Genomic DNA, 22,270 nt, shown 5'->3' with positions numbered 1-22,270 from the left:
TCTATTTTTCTAGTCTTTCAGTTAACAAAGTTACATAAAGTCTGTTCTGTTTCAGGGCATATACTAAGGTTTTCACAAAGTAACCCAGGTAGCCGCATAGCCATGTAATGAGGCTGGGGCCAGGATCACACCCATTTTACAGATGAAGCACAAAGAGGTTAAGGGACTTGCTCAGTCTCTCTGAAATGCAGTTCTGGCACCTACCAAATCAGCACAACAGTGTTTACCTGTAGGAATTCTACTGGAATTAAGCGAGGATGCATGCACGCGGTGCCTGGCACGCCTTGATTACTCAGTACCTATAACCCGATGCTGGGAAAGACTGAAGGCAAAAGGGGCAGCAGAGGATGAGATGGTTAGCATCACTGACTCAATGGACGAAATCTGAGCAAACTATGGGAGATAGAGAGGGACAGGGAGGCCCGGCGTGGCGCAGTTCATGGGGTCGCAAACAGTAGGACGTGACTGAGCAACTGAACAACAACATCAACACACGGTTGGAGACACTGTTATTTCCTGCCTGAAGCCAGGGAGCTGGTGGGCGAGGTGGATCACATAACACTCCCTGGGCCCTTCCAATTCTGGAGTCTATGATTCCAAGACTCTTGAGAGCCCCTTGGGCTGCAAGGAGATCACACTAGTCAATCCTAAAGGAAATCAACTCAGAATATTCACTGGAAGGATCGATGCTAAAGCTCCAATACTTTGGCCATCTGATGTGAAGAGCCAACTCATTGAAAAAGACCCTGATGCTGGGAAAGATTGAAGGCAGGAGAAGGGGACGACAGAGGATGAGATGGTTGGATGGCATCACCTAGTCAATGGACATGAGTTTGAGCAAACTCCAGGAGATAGTGAAGGACAGGGAAGCCTGGCGTGCTGCAGTCCATGGGGGCACAAAGAGCTGGACACGGTTGAGCAACTGAACAACCACAACAACAGCATGATTCCCAGATACATGTCCAGAGGGAAGGCTAAGCCCTCCAGTAAGAACGTGCTGTGTCCAACGTCAGAGAAATCAGTTCCTTCTCTGTCCTCAGACTCATTCTCTGAGCTTCCAGAGGGACTGCAGTTGCCTTTTAGATTAGATTTCATTCTATCCTGCGAAGCTGTCTGAGTGCTAAGGGGATTGCTTCGGGAAAGGATTTCACAGCAGGCAATGTGACTCGCCTTCAGGCAGCCTCAGCATTTCTCCCCTGAGGTCGGTTGTAAAAAGTCCATTTTGAACCTATACCCTTTAGGCTCTGTCTAGGGCCTGAGAATTCACTGAAGTACATCTTCTGAAATCAGCCCACACATACACCCTCGCAGGCACACATCTACATATTTTTTTTTCCCCTTGGTTTCTGGCCAAAGCACCTGACCCTAGGCAGTGATGGCGCAGAAAGAAACAGCGTGTGCTTTTAGTTTTGGGTCTGATGTTCTGTTTCATTTCCAGTCAAGGAAGCGAATGCTTTGGGGGCCTCTGAGGACCTCACCAGGTCGTGTCTTACTCCCTCACTCATTCATTCACTCACTCGTTCAGCCGCTGGAAAAAAGGACGTTTCTAAAGCACTTAGCGTGAGGTCGGTATCTCTGTATTCTCACAGAGACGAATAACAGACAGTCTTTGGCCTCTACCGGCTCTGAGTCCTGTGGGAGAGACAGTCATGTAAACCAGTAATTATGGCAAAATGAGATGATTGAATTTGCATAGGGCTGGAGGCAGCGAGAAACATGGCATGTTTTGAAATCAGAGAACAGTTCAAAATTGGCAAGGAGAAACAAGCCATCAAAGCAGGCAGTTGAAAGTAGGAGCCAGATGGATAAGGAGTTTGGGCTGTCCTGGGAACAGTGGGGTCACTGGATGAGACCAGCTGTACACTTGGTGGACCCAAGATTCTTCACTTACTGCCTATGTTTTTGCAACATGGGTCAGAAACCACATATATGATCAGAAACCACATATAAGATTGGCTGTTACAGGTGTGTGTTGTGCTGTGCTCGCTCAGTCGTGTCCAGCTATTTGCAACCCCATGGATTGTAGCCTGCCAGGCTTCTCGGTCCATGGGGATTCTCCAGGCAAGAATACTGGAGTGGGTTGCCATGCCCTTCTCCAGGGGATCTTCCCAACTCAGGGATCGAACCCAGGTCTCCCACACCACAGGCGGACTCTTTACCATCTGAGCCAATGTGGACAATAGTGCTATTGCATGCACTATGGGAAGGCCACCAGGAAATTCTATCCCAGGGATATGACACTGTTAGAGGCCTGCCCTGGTTTCAGGGGCAGGCAGTCCATGCAGACTAAACTCTCCTGCTCCCAGGCTATGTAGTGACTGGGAGATGCCCACCTGCAAGAAATTCCTGATGGGGATCCATTGTAAACTGTCTTCAGTATCACCACCACCCCAACAATGTGCTTTGGATCTACCAGCTGCACGGTATCATGCTGAACACGTGGCAGTGCCTGTCTTAGGGATCCAGCTCAGAGGTCTCCACCTTCAGGAAGCCTACCCTGAACGCACAGGGATATGCATATGAGACTATGGTTTCTCCTTCCGTGACATCCTGGATATCTTGTCAATAGAGAACTGCCACTGCGATATAACTGCCACTTGCTTCTAAGTTCTCCCCACTGGGAGGTGAGTTTATTCAGGGTGGAGATCTTGTCTTATTCTTCCTGTGTCTCTAGTCCCTGGCACAGGGCTTGGCACATAGTAGGTGGTTCACGAAACTGTTCACTGTAGATGACACAAGGCTCCTCTCCTACAGCAGCTTGTGCTCTTCTGATCTAAGGATCAGCTGGACCCAGGGAGAGGAAGGAATCTTAGGCAGAGGGCTCAGGAATAGTTTCTGAAACCCAGAAATCAAGGCTGACTCTTGGGGCAAGTCATTTTCAATCAAAGATCATAGCGATGGTGTCCAGTGGTCCCCTGCAGAGAAACAGCCTCCATCTACAGCTTAAAGATGTCAGGGGTGATGCTGCTGTCGATCCAGTGAGGGTTTGCTGTGAACACCGAGAGGGGAATTGACCCCGTTTCCATCTTGTTTCATGTCTTGCCCAGGGACCAGGCACTTTGGCTTTCTCAGAAGCCCGAATGGAATTGGAAATGGCGAAAGAACATCTTTCTTTGTAGAAAATCTAGGGCATTCTCATTGGCAGGCTCATGTCCTCAGTGAGAATGGATTCGGCCTCTGGGAGCTCTGCACTGTGGTTCAGGGGATGAAGAAGGATTGGGGGGGGGGGGCGGTGGAGGTTGCTGCAGTGTTGAGACCAAGTACTCTCCTCACCAGTTGCCCTTGAAGGAAGCTGCTGGTCCAAGCTGGGAGGTGGTCTGTGGCTTTGGAACAGAGTGAGAGCAGCTAGACCATCTGATCACTGACCCTGGGGCCTTGGCTTTATGACTCCACACTCATCTGATCGAAATCTAGATGACCTTGGATCTGGAAATAATGGCATTCCAGAGCCTAGGACTTCCATACCCATGATCTCCAAACTGAACAATTCTGCTGGAGAGGAAAAAAAGTACCATTGTGGGGAGGAGAGGAATCGTACAAGATTCTGAACGCAAATAGACTGAATTTGGAAGATAAATCTCCCTTATTTAAATGTCAGAATATTCCATTTCTGTATAATGCTGAGAAGTCACAAAACCAAAATAAAACTAGGGCTAGGCTTAAATGTACCCAGTTAGAGACAGAGACGGGCTGTCTTTGGCATAAATGTTTCGCTACCACCTTCCAACTGAGGTCCCTGCTCTGCGGATGGAGCTCGAGTTTTAGCAGAATTCATGGCTGCCTGTCGCCATCTGGCTGGGATTTCACAGGCCACCTGATCAAGTGTGCAAGTTGGAAGCTGGGGAATTTTATGTGCACAGGTGCCCAACCTATGTCTTCAAAGACAAAAAAGGAAAAAGAAGAGAGAGGACTGGGCAACTCTATCAAGTGTCAAACAGTATAGATGGTCACAATTTTCCATTAGCCAGTGGAGTTGGTGAGATATAAATCTGTGGCGTAAGACAACAGAAAAATTGCAAGAAGTCCAGGAACTCCTATGTATACCAAGCTCTTCTGGAGTCAGCTTCACCAGTTTGCCACACACACAAATAGATGGTCAAGTTTTTATGAATTAACAGGAGTATGCATTTGTAGGCTTAAATGGATTCACAGGATCTTTTTGACACTGCGCATTTTCTCAATCAATAGTTCTCAAAACACTGTGACTCACTGTGTAAGTGTGTGAGAACTTTTGAATATCACAGAGAGATCCTTGTGTTTTAAAAGTCTACGAATGCAAGGAAAAAAAAAGATAGCAATAATCCCACAACCCATGCCAAGAAATATCTTCTCTCTTTCGGCAAGTAATATGACATCATTCCCTGTTTTATCGAAGTGTTGTCAATGAGCTATCTGAGCCTATAAAATCCTGATCCCTGAAGCAAAGGGATCATCCCCATTGTCCATTTTACCTGCATTTCCCAGCGTTCAGGACACTGCAGAGAGCTTGGTAGGGGGAGGCACTCAAGACTCAGTTGTGGGTTGAAGGAGAAAGAGAAGGAGAGAGTGAAAAGGAAAGAAAAGAGGAGAGAAAATGGGGGAGCAGAGAGGGAAGAAAGAGGAAAGAGAAGACAAGAAGGGGAGAAATGGGACCTTTAGAGGAAGGACTCCGTGCCTGCAGACAGAGCTATTCACAACTAAAGAAGGAGAAGACACAGCTTCTCTTTCTTTGGAGAGTGGCGAGGGTGTAATGCGGAGGCTGGGCCGTGCCCACCCGTGTTAATGGCAGCCTCCTCTCCCTGTTAGGGTCTTAGCGCTCCTCTGGCTTCCTCGGCTGCATCCCAAGCCTGAAGTGCCAGATGGGGGTGGGCCCATGGCCGGGCATGCCTGGGAAAGTGTGTGGGGTGAGGAGTAGTCAGGTTCAGATTCCAACCTGGGAGCAAGAGGGGCAGACGTGAGGGTCCTCTCTCCCCATTCTGCTAACAATGCAACTGGGGCCAGGAAAAAGAAGCTGGGAAAGGACTCTGGGTCTCTCCACTGTTGGCTGTGATCATTCAACAGACTCCAACCACACAGCCCTTGAGGAACGTACTGAGAGTTCAGTTACGCAGGCTCGATTCACCTCTCGTATGGAAAGACAGTGACAGAGCATGCAGGGGATGGGGGCAGGATAAACTAGGAGGCTGGGATTAACACAGACACATAACTAAATGTAAAATAGATACTCAACAAGGACCTACTCAACATTCTATAATAACCTACATGGGAAAGAATCTGAATGTATATGTATAACTGAGCCACTTTGTCATACACCTGAAACCAACACAACACTGTAAATCAACTATGCATGTGTGTGTGTTAAGTCACTGCAGTTGCATCTGACTCTGCGACCCTATGCGACCAACACTGTGTACTATAGCAAGCCAGGCTCCTCTGTCCATAGGATTCTCCAGGCAAGAATACTGCCATGCCCAACTCCAGGGAATCTTCCCGATTCAGGGATCAAACCCACATCTCTTACACACCAATATAAACCAAAATTTAAATTAGGAAAATTAGGGAACAATAAAAAAGAAATTAGAGGAGCTGCATGCACTGCTGGTGAGAATGTAACCCGGTTGTACTTTTTCTCTGAAAACTTTGGAAATATTGGCTGGAGTATATGTAAACCCTATGGTCAAGCAATCTTATTCCTGGGTTATTCCTCAACAATTAAGTGCTGACATGCACCAAAAATATGTGCAAGGGTGTTCAAAGCAGACAAAAAATGAGAACACAAATGTCCATCAATAGCAAGTGTATAAATAAATTGCAGTAAATCTGTACAATGGAATACCATGCAATAATGAAAAAACAGGTTTCCCTGGTGGCGCAGGTGGTAAAGGATCTGCCCCAATGAAGGAGACCCAGGTTTGATCCTTGGGTTGGGAAGATCCCCTGAAGAAGGGAATGGCTACCCATTACAGTATTCTTGCCAGGAGAATTCCATGGACAGCAGAGCCTGGTGGGCTACAGTCCATGGGGTCTCAAAGAATTAGACATGACTGAGTGACTAACACTTTCACTTTTTCAATGAAAAAACAGGAAGCTATTAGTACAGGCGGTAAAATGGATCCATGCCACAAAAGACACAAATGAATATATGTTGCATGACTGCACAACCTATTTGAAGTTCAAAAGAAGGCAGAACCTACCCATGATCATGGGTGGCAGAATGGTGGTTACCTCTGGGGGAGACATTGGCTGGAAGAGGCCATGGGGGAGCTTTCTGGGGGTGCTGGTCATGTTCGAGATCGCAATCCAGAACAGCCATATAAATAAACATAATGGGGCACTGAGATGCAGCAATACAGTGAAGGTACAGTCCGCCCTCTGTATTTGTGGGTTCCATATTTCTGGATTCAACCAACCACAGATGGAAAATTTTTTCAGAAAAAAATTCCAAAAAGTTCCAAAAAGAAAACCTTGGATGTGGAGTGCACCCGCAACTATTTACATAGCATTTACATTGTATTTACAACTATTAACATAGCATTTACGTTGTATTAGGTATTAAAAGTAACCTAGAGATGATTTAAAGTCTATGGGAGAATATGCGTAGTTTATATGCAAATACTATCCCATTTTATATAAGGGATTTGAGCACCTGTGGATTTGGGTATCCAATGGGGATCCTGGAAGGAATTCCTCACAGATACCAGAGTTGACTTTATAGTACAGTCTACAGACGGAAAAGAAAAGAGTGGCATAGGAGAGATCTAAGGCATTTTTCCACTTTGGGGGTCAAGAGAGGGAATAACAAGAAAGTGAAAGGAGGCAGATTTTTTAAAGAGGAAAAAAAAATTCATTTATAAAGAAATATAAACTTGTTTTTTTATGAAGAAAAATATCTTAAAGGATGAAGGGGCACGAGCTATGTTAAATTCTTCCATATTGTTGGAATTGTTCTATAAGAACATGCTTTCCTTTTATAATTTAAGCCAGAGGTCAACAACCTGTTCCTGTAAAGGGCTAATTAGTAAATATTTTCAGCTTTATGAGCCATATGGTCTCTGTCAGAACTACTCACCTCTGCCCTTGCAGCTGTAAAAACACACAGTGCATGAATGGGTGGGATGTATTCCAATAAAACTTTATTTACAAAGACAGACAATGGGCCTATGTGGGCTACAATTTGCAGGATCCTGATTTAAGCAATCAAAAAAGGAAATAAAATGATTAAAATATTTATATGAATAAATATGAACAAGAATAAAGCCCAATTTGACCACTGTTATCATCTATGATACTTATTGGGTACCTATTGCTAGATGGATATACACCAATTATACTATTTAACTTGGTAAGGTTGGTGCTATTACAACCCCCAATTGAAAGAAGAGGAAACTGACACTTAAAAAGGGTAAGTGAATTTCCCAAGGTCATAGAGCTGGTAAAGATCAGTTATACTTGAACCCAAAGCCTTTGTTCTTAACTGGACCTCTAGCTGCTAAAGTTATGGCTTTTTGTGTGAGATGGTACCACTAATATTATAGTAAATGATTAGGATATACAAAATGTCCATTAAAATTTGTATGCAAAAATAGATATTCTCAAAAGATGAAAAGACAGCTCACTTTTTTTTTTCCATTTTTACCAGTATTTGAAGGAATTCAAATTAAGGCAACATTACACCTTCTAAAATATCAAAATAAATGATAACACTCAATGTTACTAGATAATCATAAAATTGACCCATTGATTCTTAACTGGAACCACTTTTCAGTGGGAACAAACCTTTCGGGCACTAATATGACACTATAGAATTAAGAATGTTAGAGATGTTTATAGCTATTAATGCTTCAAATTCTACATCTAAGAGCTTGTTACAAATAAACAATCAAAAGAGAAAAAAATGGGCAGAAAGACGTTCATTCCAGCATTATCTACACTAGTAAAGAAAAAAGAAAAAGAAATGTTTCACATTAGGAAAACCATGTAATGAATTATGGTTTAATAATGACTAGAACATTTTATGCAAAAATTAAAATAATGGTGAGGATCAGATTATGTAGGTTGGGGTGATTTTATATGTATATTATATTCCTTTTCCAAGTAAAAATGTTTTTAAAAATGTAGACTGAGAGAGATCTGAGGCTACTGTTTAGCCATCCCATAAATCCTACCTAAGTTCCTGCAACATCAGTGTTTGACTTACCAGCAAACCATTCATTATGTCTTATTTCACCTCTGATGGCTCTCTCGACATTTGACTCTTCCCTGGTTTGAGCGATTCACTGCTTGTCAGGCACAAATTTGGCACCGCTGACCTTGTTCTAATACTGGTGTCAGACTGATACTAAAGACTGCAACTCCGGATCTCAAGAGATCTATTGAGAAATTCACTGTGAACTCACGCAGATGAAAACCCTTGGAGCTCTAACAGAAAGGGAGAATTGATGGTTCTCTAGGATATTTACAGATTTTATCTGTTTCTTCAGTAAGTACCATTCCGTTATTATTCCAAATATGTCTCCAGTTAAAATTAGGAGGGAGATAAACAAGTCTAATTTTTATGGTACCATCTGGTCACAGGCCAGTGAAGAAGCAGTTAAGCCCTTTATTGCTAATCTACGCTTAGGATCAGCACATTTCTTCCTTTGAAAATATTTCATTTCCAAATGAGTAGTTTTCCCTGGACTTAGTTTTTAGACCATAGGAGACTCAAAGTGACTTAGTGGCTGAGGCATCAAAATGGTCATTAATCATCACTTCCTTTGGATGATGCTTTTGAACTGTGGTGTTGGAGAAGACTCTTGAGAGTCCCTTGGACCACAAGGAGATCAAACCAGTCAATCCTAAAGGAAATCAGTCCTGAATATTCACTGGAAGGACTGATGCTAAAGTTGAAGCTCTAATACTTTGGCCACCTGATGCAAAGAGCCAACACCCTGGGAAAGACCCTGATGCTGGGAAAGATTGAAAGCAGGAGGAGAAGGGGATGACAGAGGATGAGATGGTTGGATGGCATCAACCAACTCAATGGACGTGAGTTTGAGCAAGCTCCGGGAGCTGGTGATGGACAGGAAAGCTTGGTGTGCTGCAGTCTATGGGGTTTCTAAGACTCGGACATGACTGAGTGACTGAACTGAACTTGGTATATATCATTCAAGCTGGTACTCTGTATACGTGAGGTTTGGATGCATGTAAGTCACCCACTTGGAGTGAGGAGCTTTCATGACAGCCATAAGAAAAATTAGATTCAGTCCATCTGTCAGTAATGGTCTTTGACCACAGGTCCCTAGTGGGTTCCAGTGAGACCGCATCTGCACAGTTAAGGAATCAGGATAGCCATCACATCCAAACTTGGTTCCAGATTTAATTTAATCAATAGAAACACTGACTCATTTTCTGCCTAAATGTGGGTCTTTCAGTCTTGCCTGATTTATTTTTAACTTTGTTATTATGGTCAATACATGAAAATGAAATCTTTAGAAGCAACAGACACTTTCATATCTATTTTATTCCTTTCTGAACCACTACTTCTGCTCACAGTCTAATGCAGTATCTCCTTTTTGTGTTAGTTGCTCAGTCGTGTCCAACTCTTTGTGATCCCATGGACTGTAGCCCACCAAGCTCCTCTGTCCATGGAATTCTCCAGGCAAGACTACTGGAGTGGGTTGCCATTTCCTCCTCCAGAGGATCTTCCCAACCCAGGGACTGAACCTGGGTCTGCCGCATTGCAGGCAGATTCTTTACTGTCTGAGCCCCCAGGAAAGCCTGCTTTCAACATCTCCCTAACTGAGTCTGATGAACACAGAAATGCCCAAAGTGTCTTTCAAAGTAAGGTAGCTATCGATGGCAAGATGGCAAAACCTTTCCTCATTTTTACGTCCCACCACCTGGTGTTTAGAAGCTGCTCAGTTATTTTTTGTTGGATGGATGTCTACAGGGAGACTGAATGAATGGGCAAATGTGTGAATAAGTTAAGGGGTTTTGTTAACAGCACCCAGCCCCTGCTCACTTGATAATGGAGTTTGTGATTTACAGAGTGGCTTTGCTTAGCCTAAACTGTGATTTCCGCCTTTGAAGTCTCAATTTGATTAAAATACGTTTAGCAAGGAACAATAACTTCCTGAAATGCTGGGGATTATGCAGCTCCGAGGAGCTCTGTGGGGAACAAGCAATTCCAGCAAGCATGTCGGTCTTTGTGAATCTAGAGAGGCTGCTCGGCAAGCCTGTATCGGGGCCAAACATCTGACTCCTCTTAATTACATTCTGTCCTTGTTTCATTCCTTCTCATCTCTTGCTTTTGGGTCCTGAGTTTTCCCTAAACTGCCAGGGTTGAAAGATCTCAAAAATTAGGCTGAGCCTGTTCCCATGGTGCTGGGGCCCGGGGCATGGACAAGTCTCCTTCCCCTTGGAAAGATGGAAAAAACAGAGATTACTTTCTCTCCCACCCTCAAGCTGTGTTGCCAAGTTATTTAGTCCAGTATCACCTGCAGGCAACTTATCCTTCAGTGAAAGAGGAAGGAACAGAGGCTGGCTACTGACCTGCGTGCGTGCTTGCATGCTCAGTCATGTCAGACTCTTTGGGACCCCATGGACTGTGGGCTGCCAGGCTCCTCTGTCTGTGGAATTCTCCAGGCAAGAATGCTGGAGGGGGTTGCCATGTCCTCCTCCAGGGGATCTTCCTGACCCAGGGATCAAACCTGCGTCTCCTGCATTGCAGGCAGTTTCTTTACCCACTGAGCCACCTGGGAAGCCTGGCTATTGACTTATGTGCTTTTAAATCACATAGGTCAGTAGCCCCTTCCCAGATGGGAACGCTTGCCGAATGAGATGTCTGGGAGGGTAACAGCAGATAAAGGAGACACGATGTTGCATAATGGCTCAAATGAAGACCCTAGAGCCTACTTGCCCAGGTTGGATCAGCCACTTACTATAGCTTGACACATGACTCAAACTTTCTGTGACTCAGTTTCCTCATCTGTAGGCAGATACTTATAGTCATAATTCATGGCATTTAATAACTGTGAGAACTGCATGAAATTAATACATATAAAGACGGATTATCTTATGACCCATAGTTGCCCCTCTGTGAATGTTGCTGCTGCTACTGCTGCTAAGTCGCTTCAGTTGTGTCCGACTCTGTGGGACCCCATAGATGGCAGCCCACCAGGCTCCCCCGCCTGTTGTTAAAAACTTCGATAAAAATAACACTAATGATGGTAGCTTGGAATGACTTCCCTTTCAACACATGGAAAACTGTCTCTTCCCCATGCAAGTAGCTCCTCAGAGCCTCCCCCCACCAAACCCCCCATCCTCATTTTGGCTTTTATCTCTTTAAACGGACCGAGGCTGCTGGTTGACATAGGGTGTTGCTGAGTCATCTGAGGACACCGGGCCCTATGTCACGAAGAGCTGCTGGCAGGGGAGGCCCGCGGGAGACAGATTAGACTTCTCCCAGGCAGGAGTGAGTCAGCCGGGGGCCTGCGCCCGGCTCCACCATGGAGCCCAGAGAGGGCAGTGGATGGCTCCCAGGCTCCTTCAGCGTTGTCTGCAACGTGCGTAACTGCTCAGCTGACCAAGCCAGGCTGCACTGTAGATGCAGGAGGCGTGTTACCCGACTAGTCCCCCGAGCACACTTTCTCTCTGATCCTTCCTCTCCCCTTCTGCCTTTCTGTACCCCTCGTCCTCTCCTCCTCCTCTTCTCGCCCCATCTCTTCTTCCATCCTTCTCCCCCTCACATATCCCTGTCCCTCTATCCTATCTGCCCCTTCTTTCTTCCTTTCTCCATCTGGATCTTTCCCCTTTCCTTAGAAGAAGTGGACAACCTACAATATCAAGTCATAGCCTTCCTTGTCTTCCTCCAGACAGTCGAAGGCCAGGGTCATCATACTTTCCCGACAAATGGCCCAGCAATAAATATTTGGGGTTGTGCAGATTCTACAACTTCTGTTGCAACAGTGTGACTCTGCTGTGGTAGGGGAAACAGCCACAGACAATACCTGAATGAATGGATGCGGCTGCGTTTCAATACAACTGGATTTTCAAAAATAGACAGTGACGCTCCTTCTCTGTTTACCTCCTTGATCACAAACCACAGAGTCACTCAGGATTTACGATCCACTCCAGTTCTAAAATATAATCTTGCTGATTATATTGATCCGAGAAAAGTGTGTTAAAAAGAACAGAGCAGATGTATTTGACTACTAGAGCACACAGATTAGATAACAGGAGAACTTGCCTGCATGGCAGTGAAAACGTGGGTCAGAGGCTTGGGAAGACTGTCGCCCTGGACAGTGGTTTAGTGATTTCCTCTCTGTGTCTCTTGCCTAGAGACACCTGATGTTCATCCCAAAGAAAATAACATCCTGAACGGAACTTCATCAGAGAAGGTATTTGATGAATGAAGTAAGCCTCACAAAAGTATATCTATGGTATTTTGAAATCCATGCATTCATTTATTCATTCATCTAATAAGTTTTACTTGAGCATCTACTATGTGTAAAGCTCAGGAATGAGTCCTAGGAGAGAGGAAAGGGCAACAGAATGAACATGAAAGTGCGTGGCCTATGTTGGCGGGATTATAAATTCATGCAGCCCCTAGAGAGAACAGTGTGTGTGTGTGTGTGTGTGTGTGTGTGTGTGTGTGTGTGTGTGTAGCTGTGTCCAAATCTTTGTGACCCCCTGGACACATAGCCTGCCAAGCTTCTCTACAATGGAATTTCCCAGGCAATATCATAGTAGGTTGTCATTTTCTTCTCCAGGGGATCTTCCTGACTCAGGGACTGAACCTGCATATCCTATATTGGCAGGTGGATTCTTTTGCCACTGAGCCACCAGGGAAGCCCATTTGCTTTCATGCTTAATTGAGGAACCTGGAACTCAGAGAAACAGCCTGCCATGCAGCTAGGAGCTACAGAACCTTCCGTCACACCCCTTCACTTGTGTCACTTAGTGAAATGGCACACAAATGCTATAAGCATGGAGCTAAAGGAGTTTCCTTTCTCCATGAAAAGAGTTTCATGGAGCTGAAGGCTTCCCGGGTGGCTCAGTGAAAAAAGAAGGTGCCTGCAATGCAGGAGACGCTCAGGAGACCTGGATTTGATTCCTGGATTGGGAAGATTCTCTGGAGAAGGAAATAGCATCCCACTCTAGTATTCTTGCCTGGGAAATCCCATGGGCAGAGGAGCCTGGCAGGCTGCAGTCCATGGGGTCACAGAGTCAGATATGTTTGAGTGACTACACAGCAACAACAACAAAAGGGTTCTAGTTTGTCAGAGCTGCAGTCTTTAAGGAAACCTTCACAGGGGGGTGTGTGGGCTGAAGGATGGGTCAGATATCAGATCAGGAAATGAATTCAGGAGAAGATGGGAGAAGAAACTCTGAATTTAAAGCAGGAGGGCTGCATAAAAGGATCCATGCTTCTGAAAAAAAAAAGTCCAAATGTTGCAATTTCAGATACTGTAGGCAGATGAGCACGGAAAATACTTAGGAGTGAGGTGGCCTGCAGCGATCTCTTCCACCCACATGGCTGTACCTTCATGGCTTAAGCCAGCCCTAAGAAGATGGGCTGCAAAGCCATGCAGGGATGTATGGGTGATGCTCACCACCCAAGTTGTGCGGGCATCCAGGTCTCCCCGAGACTCACACATTGGCCCAAAGATATTAAGCTGGGAAGCTTGATGAGGACAGTGCTCAGGACATTAGCAACCCGTTCCATGGCTCAGACAATTTATGAGAGTCCTAATTAGATACACAGATGACTTCTGCAATCACACAGACACACTCGAGTCTGGCTGGCTGCATGGGGTCCCTCGCCTTCAAAAGCCATCCTGTGCATTCAGTGCAAGAGCTACCAACAAATAAGGGAATCAGGAATGTTAACAGTGAGCCAGTCAGAAGCAGGGAGTGGGGGTCTCCACTGTCAGCCCCCAGCACTCCGCCCCCCTTCCCAGAACTGCGAGCATCTTATTTAGGAAGCTCTAGAGTCGACAGCAGCAAGGTTCCTTAGTAATACTAGAGCAGACGTGTGGTCCCATCTGATTTGTTACCAACTGGATGAGTCTTCAAAACGACTGCTTACAAAGTTGCAGTACCAAAGGGACAAAGGGAACCGATCCAACTGAAGTGATATGGATGTGCCCTGGTGAATATTCCATCTATGAATCTACTATGTATGTCCAAATATGATACACCTGGGGCTCCCCAGGTGGCACTAGTGATAAAGAACCCATCTGCCAATGCAGGCAGATTTAAGAGATGGAGGTTCTATCCCTATGTCAGGAAGATGCCCTGAAGTAGGAGGGCATGGCAATCCACTCTAGAATTCTGGCCTGGAGAATCCCACGGACAAAGGAGCCTGGTGGGCTACAGTCTCCTGTACGGTCTCACAGAGTTGGACTCGACTGAAGTGACAGCACACATGGGGTCACCAGCTAGTTTTAAAAACAAGAGAGTCCCAGCAAAATGGGTTGAGCTGGTCACCTTAGAATACAAGACGAGCATACATGCATGTGTCATCTTTCAAATATTTATATATGATATCTGTATATATCTAATATAAGTGCAATGGGATATACCTTATAAACTTTATAAAAATATTTGATACATATATTTCATTTTATTTGTTTAATGAACTCAGACTAGACACCAGGGAGAAGTAATGCTTTTCTGAGTTTAAAAAGAAACCAACAACCATGAAAACTGAGCAAAATACAAGAGGAAGATTAAGTGCTTTTCAAAGCTAAATATATGACTTGTAGCTAAAGTAATCTGGCCACTCGTAAGACTTCTCCAGAAACCTGCTGCTGCTAAGTCGCTTCAGTAGTGTCCAACTCTGTGCGACCCCATAGATGGCAGCCCACCAGGCTCCCCCCATCCCTGGGATTCTCCAGGCAAGAATACTGGAGTGGGTTGCCATTTCCTTCTCCAATGCATAAAAGTGAAAAGTGAAAGTGAAGTCGCTCAGTCATGTCTGACTCTTAGCCACCCCATGGACTGCAGCCCACCAGGCTCCTCTGTCCATGGGATTTTCCAGGCAAGAGTACTGGAGTGGGGTGCCATTGCCTTCTCCCTCCAGAAACCCAGTTGAATGGAAAGATGATCAGAGCTGGAATCAGGCAAACCTGGTTCAATTTTTACCTCTAATAATAAATCTATATAGGGCGTGGTCCACAGACCAGCATCAGTAGCATCACCTGGAGCTTGTTAGAAGTGCAGGCTCTCAGGCCCCCTAGATTGACTGGAACAGAGCTTGAATTTTAAAGAGATTACTGGGTGAGTCCTGATTAGGTTAAAGTTTGAGACGCTCTGCTATAACTCAAGCTAAGTTGCTTCAGTCATGTCCAACCCTTTGCGACCCTATGGACCATAGCCCTCCAGGCGCCTCTGTCCATGGGAGTTACCATGCCCTCCTCCAGTGAATCTTTCTGACCCAGGGATCGAACCCATGTCTCTTATGTCTCCTGCACTATCAGGCAGGTTCTTTACCACTAGTGCTACCTGGGAAGCCCCTTGCTGTAGCTCATGTAACCTAAATGAGCCTCGTTTTCCTGCTCTGCAAAATGTAGGTAATAAGATCTACTCCAGAACATTGTACAAAGAATTATAAAGATCATTTGTGATGCGTTTAGCATGGTAGTGGACCATTGAGTATAGGCTCAAAATCTTGGTTTCCTTCTATTTTCTCAACATCACCTGTTTCTGAATAATGTTACAATATCAACTCGTTCTCCTTGATATATTCTTGCTGGCTTCTATCCTCCAAAAGGGCCTTTGACCTCTTATGATTTTCTTCTGTCTCTTCAAATCCCAGAATCACATAAAAATTACAAAATCCATGAGACTGATAGGGCCTAAGAGACTTTCTGTTCAAGCCTTCCTTTGAAGCCAGAAATGCCATTTTTTTAGGTCCCAGACTTACTCATTCTGTACGTTCTCAGTTAGCTGTCACCTCTTAGGTGCCGGGATGATACCTGGGACCCAGCAGTTATTTGTTGGCTGCTGGATAAACTAATGAATGGGGCTTTGGGAACTCTGGCCCATCCTAATCTCTGTCTAAATCTTACTTGTTTTCTTTATGACTTATTCTGTATTTGCATTCCTCTACTAAAAAATAAGATATCTCATATTTCTCCTCGACTACTCTCTCATCTTACTCAAGATACCAACGTGTGTGTGTGCGTGTGCGTGTGTGCGTGCGTGCGTGTGTGTGCGTGCGTGCGCGTGTGTGTGTGTGTGTGTGTGTGGGTGTGTGTGGGTGTGCGTGTGTGTGCATGCATGCGTGCATGTGTGTGTGTGTGTATGTGTGTGTGTGTCTGTAGGCTTCCCAGGTGGTGTGCGTGGTAAGGAATCCACCTGCCAATGCAGGAGACCCAAGAGATGCCAGTTCGATTGCTGGGTTCGGATGATTCCCTGGAGTAGGAAATGGCAACCTGCTCCAGTATTCTTGCCTGGAAAATTCCATGGATAGAGGAGCCTGGTGGGCTAAAGTTCATGGGGCCACAAAGAGTTGCACACAACTGAGCGACTGAGCCCATACATATATAAACATGAATATACGGTATATATTAACATATATACATGAAGTATTACAAATATGTTCATATTTTGAAATTAGACATTTTAATTCCACCCATTGCCAACCAACTGGATGGTAAGCTCCTTGAAGGAAGGATTTCTTCTCGGAACCTCAGTGCCTAGGAATGTGTGTTTCTCAGTAAACAATGGGTATTGATGAAAGATGCTGAAAAGTATCTTTGAGTGTCCCCAAGTGAACCCCCAGATGGCGCTAGTGGTAAAGAACCCACCTGCCAATGCAGGAGACATAAGAGATGCAGGTTTGGTCCCTGGGTCAGGAAGATTCCCTGGAGAAGGGCATGGCCACCCATTCCAGCACTTCTGCCTGGAGAATCCCATAGGCAGAGGAGCTGCGGGTTACAGTCCACGGGGTCGCACAGAGTTGTACACGACCGAAGCAACTTAGCACGCCTGCACACATGCAGGTGCACACCACTCTTTCAGAAAGGACACAACAGTCAGACAGGAAAAGGAGGGCTTCCTGGGATCCTGTGTATCTCTTACGGGAGATTGGCAGGCCCTTTCCTAGGGAAATGCTTGGTAGGCTTCACATAAGAGGTTCCCCCAATAACCAAACACTCTACTCAAAAGGTTATATTTACACAGCTCATTAGGAAAATTTTTTATACTTTTGACACTCATTAGACTCGTAATCGTCCACCGAAGCTACTCTATAACAAGAGATAAACACTCCATTCCAGGGGATGAATAATAATTAGGGACCGCTCAGCACTGTGCTCTTTCCAGGTCTAATTTTGGAGTATAATTAATCCTGCCGAAGCTGCATAAGATAAGTGAAATATTTATGCAGCTGTGTTAATTCATGTATTTACTCCTAGAGAGACATTCAGAATTGGACGTCGCTTTCCGGGAAGATTATCTCAAGATGCCCCCTGGAGCCACGTCATTTTCTCTCTCGTGGCTTGGCCTCCAGATGGTCTCTGAAGATGAAGCTGTGAAGACACATCCCCCAATCCAGACAGTCTGACCAGGAAAGCCCTGGACTGGGACAGAAAATGCCTCTAAGAATCTAGACACTCTGTTAAAACAGGGAACACCTCTTTGGTTTAACTGGATGCCTCTACTAAACGTTTGTTTATTTGCCACAGAGGGGAGGTTTCTGTTCAGAACGGCATTTCCATGATGCTAACTTGACCATATTATCACCAATATGACACTAAAAATGCTTTTTTGAATCCTTGAGCTGTGGATGGACAACAATAATGTGGGTGGGGGTGGGGAGGGGAGGAAGAGAGGAGGAAGGGGAGGGGGGCAATGATGATGATGGTGGTGGTGAAGATGGCATTTACTGAATCATTTCTATTTCCAGGTGGCTGTTTAAATATAAGTTTTCATTTTATCTTCATGACAACCTTATCTGGTAAATATTTCTGTACTCAACTGCAGATGAATAAACTGAGGCTAAAAAAAATTAACCTTTTCACAGAAGCATTTGGAAATGGGACAATAGATAATCATCCAATATGCACTAAATTACTTCTTCTTCAAGGGTCTATGGGCTTCCCAGATGGTGCTAATGGTAAAGACCCTGTCTGCCCAGACAGGAGACGCTGGTTTGATCCCTGGGTCGGGACGATCCCCTGGAGTAGGAAATGGCAACCCACTGCAGCATTCTTGCCTGGGAAATCCCACGGACAGAGGAGCCTGGTGGGCTACAGTCCATGGGGTTGCAGAGTCAGATACGACTGAGTGTGCAAGAGCACACACATACGCATGTACACACACAGGTATCTATACATCTCAAGCATCTAATTAGCAAACTTTGATAGGCATTCTGGAGAATTAAATGAAACAAAAGTCTGAAATGACTGACCCTCATCAACAGTAAGTCCCCTTGAAGAAGAGGCTTCGCCACTTACTCACTAACAAATGATAAGCCTGTGGAACTGCTGTTCCATTCTCCGTAAAATCATCAAAGGCAATATTTAACTTTATAAAGTTGTGATGAATATTCAATTAAAGAACACATGTAACACATCCGGTGTGGTGATTGGCATATCCTATTCCCCAAATATGTTGCTATTTCATAAAAGATGCCGCAGAAGTGACAGCAGTGGTAGGTAGGTGTAGAGTTAGAACCGACAGATTTGACAGCTACCCATCATACCCATTAGAAGTTTCCTGTCAAATGAAATACATCCTAACACTATCCATTCATCCATGTGTGTAGGTATTCATCCAGTCCTCCAATGACCAGTTACTTGTTATGTTCAAGATTCTGTGGGTTTTACTGCTGGACACAAGACCCTCGTCAGCAGGGTAGTTCACACCACAGGGAGGTGCTTAGGTGACCACCGTGGCAGATGGATGCTTCACTCCCCTGTGCACACACGCCTGGTCGTCTGACTCCAAAACTCCTCTTTAACAAGGCCGAGCATACTCCAGAGCAGCGGTCTCAACCGTTTTGGCACCAGGGACCAGTTTCACAGAAGACAATCTTTCTATGGATGGGGGGTGGAAAATGGTTTCGGGATCACTCGAGCACATTAAATCTATTGTGCATTTTATTTCTATTGTGATTACATCAGCTCCACCTCAGATCATCACTAGACCCCAGAGGTTGGCACCCCTGCTCCAGAGTATACTCTGGGCTTGGCCATAGGACTTGCTTTGGACAGAAGGGTGTTAGCAGATGCGAATGTGGCAAAGGCAGCCAACGAGGACCTACTGTAGAGCACAGGGAACCCTGCTCAGTATTTGAAAGTCTTAGCCACTCAGTCATCTCTGACTCTTGGCAACACCAAGAACTATAGCCCCCCAGGCTCCTCTGTCCATGGAACGCTCCAGGCAAGCATACTGGAGTGGGTTGCCATTCCCTTCTCCAGGGGATCTTCCTAACTCAGGGACTGATCCAGGGTCTCCTCGCATTGCAAGCAGATTCTTTACCGTCTGAGCCACCAGGGAAGCCCAAGCAATATTATGCAACAACCTAAATGGGAAAAGAATTCAAAAACGAATAGACACGTGTATCTGTAGAACTGAATCACTCTGCTATACACCTGAAACTCACAGGGCTCTGCTGACCCGACTATGTGCTGTGCTGTATTGTGCTCAGGCGCTTTAGTCGTGTCCGGCTCTTTGTGACCCCACGGACTGTAGCCCTCCAGGCTCCTCTGTCCATGGGATTCTGCAGGCCAGAATCTGGAGTGGGTAGCCGTTCCCTCCTCCAGATCTTCCCAACCCAAAGATCAAACCTAGATCTCCTGCATTGTAGGCAGATTCTTTACCTTCTGAGACACCAAGGAAGCCCATGAATACTGGAGTGGGTTGCCATGCCCTCTTCCAGGGGATCTTCCCGACCCAGGAACAGAGCTCATATCTCCAGCGGCTCCTGCACTGCAGGCAGGTACTGCAACTATACTCCCATATAAAAGAAATAAATTAAAAAAAGAAAGCTGAGACTTGAAATGTGCCTGCACAGGTGGGTGTTTTCTCCTGTGCCTCCAACACAGCCAGGAAAAGAGCTTCTCCCAGCTAGCTGCTGCCCTTTCAGCCTGAGACTCAGAATAAACACGGATGGAACAAAGACCACAGAGATGATCCCTGGGCTTGCAGCAGGAGGTGGAGCCACCATGGCCCAAGGCAAGCTTTCCCACTCAACCTGTGCTCCCACGAGCAGAATAAATGCCAATTGTCATGTTCTTCCAAGATGTCACAGCGATAACTGGGCGACACAGCTACACGTCACTAGGACATAGCAGAGGACATGGGTGTTGATCTGATTGAAAGGTACCAATGCCCTAGAGAGAATCCAAAGATTCAGATGCTCTCATTTGGGAGTTAAATATAAAACACATTCAGGTTTCTTGATGACACTGTGAGAACCTAAGGTTTAAATCTGGGAGTAGAGGGTATAAGGCATTATGCCCTTTGCTCAAGTTTATACCAACCGTACACACAAACCTCTGCCTCTTTCAACACTGTGTTTGGCCATGGTAGTTGACGGACCATCCTCCCCAGCCCTGGACAAGAGTAGCATGTTTGGGCATGTGTGCATGCTCAGTCTCTTCAGTTGTGTCTGACTCCTTGTGATCCTATCAATTGTAGCCCACCAGGCTCCTCTGTGCATGGGATTCTCCGGGCAAGAATACTGGAGTAAGTTGCCATCTCCTACTCCAGGGGATCTTCCTGACCCAGGGATCAAACCCAAGGTTCTTCTATCTCCCTCATTGACAGGCGGGTTCTTTATTTCTAGTGCCACCTGGGAAGCCCTGCATTTTCTGGAACTGTCTCCAAATATAGCCTCCGCCCATTCTTGAATGCAGCTTCTGACCTATGCCCTGAACTTCTGTTTCCTACTCATACGTACTCATTTTTAGGGTTCACCTGCCATCTCTGCTGCTTTTGCTTTTCCCATCTCAGTGTTCGCAGGTCCAAGGGGAACCAGCATGCCATGTGAGCCAGGACAGGATTCTAAAACCATGTCCTGGAGCAATGAGCTATGTTGAAATCCCCAACTAAAAGCAGAGATGGACAGAAGGAAATGCTGCTGGAGAGAGTCAGTCCAGTTAGCTGGAAGCTCCAGAAACACCCTCATTCCATTAGACCGCAAGCCCATGAGGGTGGAAGTGGTCTTTTTTCAGGATAGGCAGCCCAGGGGTGGACTGTAGTGGAAACCCATGGGATTTCCGCTAACTCTTCCCTGTATGGCAATCACCTCTCCTTCATCTCCCCATAGGAAAATAGTAGGAACTCTCATGTTAGGACAACGTAACTCTAACCTTTATTCACTCCTGAGGGGTCCAGGAAAGAGCCTTTGACCCAAAATCGATCAGGAATCCTTCCTCTGGAATTGGAAATTTAGAATTTGGAAAATAGAGACTGGGACTAGTTGTGTGATATCACTGCTCTAGAAATAGTGATGGACAGGGGAGCCTGGTGTGCTGCAGTCCACAGGGTCTCAAAGGGTCAGACCCTGAGCGTGACTATGCTCAGAGACTTAGCAACTGAACAGCAAGTGCTCTAGAGCAGAGCTTTCCCCTTAGCCCTGATACTATAAATGCGTGAAAGTCAAAGCTGCTCAGGCGTGTCCGGCTCTTTGGGACCCAATAGACTATAGTTCACCAGGCTCCTCTGTCCATGGGACTTTCCAGGCAAGGACACTGGAGTGGGTCATCATGCCCTCCTCCAGGGGATCTTCCCCACCCAGGGATCCAACCTGGGTCCCCTGTGTTGCAGGCAGATTCTTTACTGTATGCTTGGGGTCAGATAATTCTATGTTTTGAGATTTTTTTTGGAGGGGGGGCTATCCTGAGCATTGAAAGATGCCAGCATCCTTTACCCCTGGCCTCTACCCACCAAGTGCTGGTATCAAATAACCTCCTTGTCATGACAACCAAAAATATCTCTAGATGCAGCCAAATATCCCCCAGGGGATGAAATCCCTGCCCCGCACTGAGAAGCACTCCTTCAGAGAGAGGACCCATGAATTCCTGCTGCTGAGGCCCCAGGGCTGCCCTGGTTCCTATTTTTCCCTCTGAACTTATTTGCTCAACTCTTTCCTAAATTCACTGAGATAGACACTTAAGCATCCTTAAAATAAACTCCTTTAAATTGACTTAGTTGTCCATAACTGATTACCATTATAAGCAACCTAAAGAACCGTGATACCATGTGGTCAGCACTCAGTAAATACTTATAGTGAGCCAAGTCATTACCCAAAGATCCACTGGAAAGCCAGTTAGGAAGCAGAGGGTGTGAGGGT

The 22,270-nt window shown here is 45.6% G+C and overlaps 1 protein-coding gene across 1 annotated transcript in view; it reads right to left on the bottom strand.

The window, feature by feature from the left end:
- The window catches only part of GRIN2A (glutamate ionotropic receptor NMDA type subunit 2A), a 436,390-nt gene that overhangs the window by 15,923 nt on the left and 398,197 nt on the right, over positions 1 to 22,270 (bottom strand). The gene's annotated exons all lie outside the window — the stretch shown is intronic.

The sequence above is a fragment of the Budorcas taxicolor genome, chromosome 2 (assembly GCF_023091745.1).
Source record: "Budorcas taxicolor isolate Tak-1 chromosome 2, Takin1.1, whole genome shotgun sequence".
NCBI lineage: Eukaryota > Metazoa > Chordata > Mammalia > Artiodactyla > Bovidae > Budorcas > Budorcas taxicolor.
The sequence above is the reverse complement of the archived record's forward strand: the minus strand, read 5'-3'. Positions and strand labels throughout refer to the sequence as shown.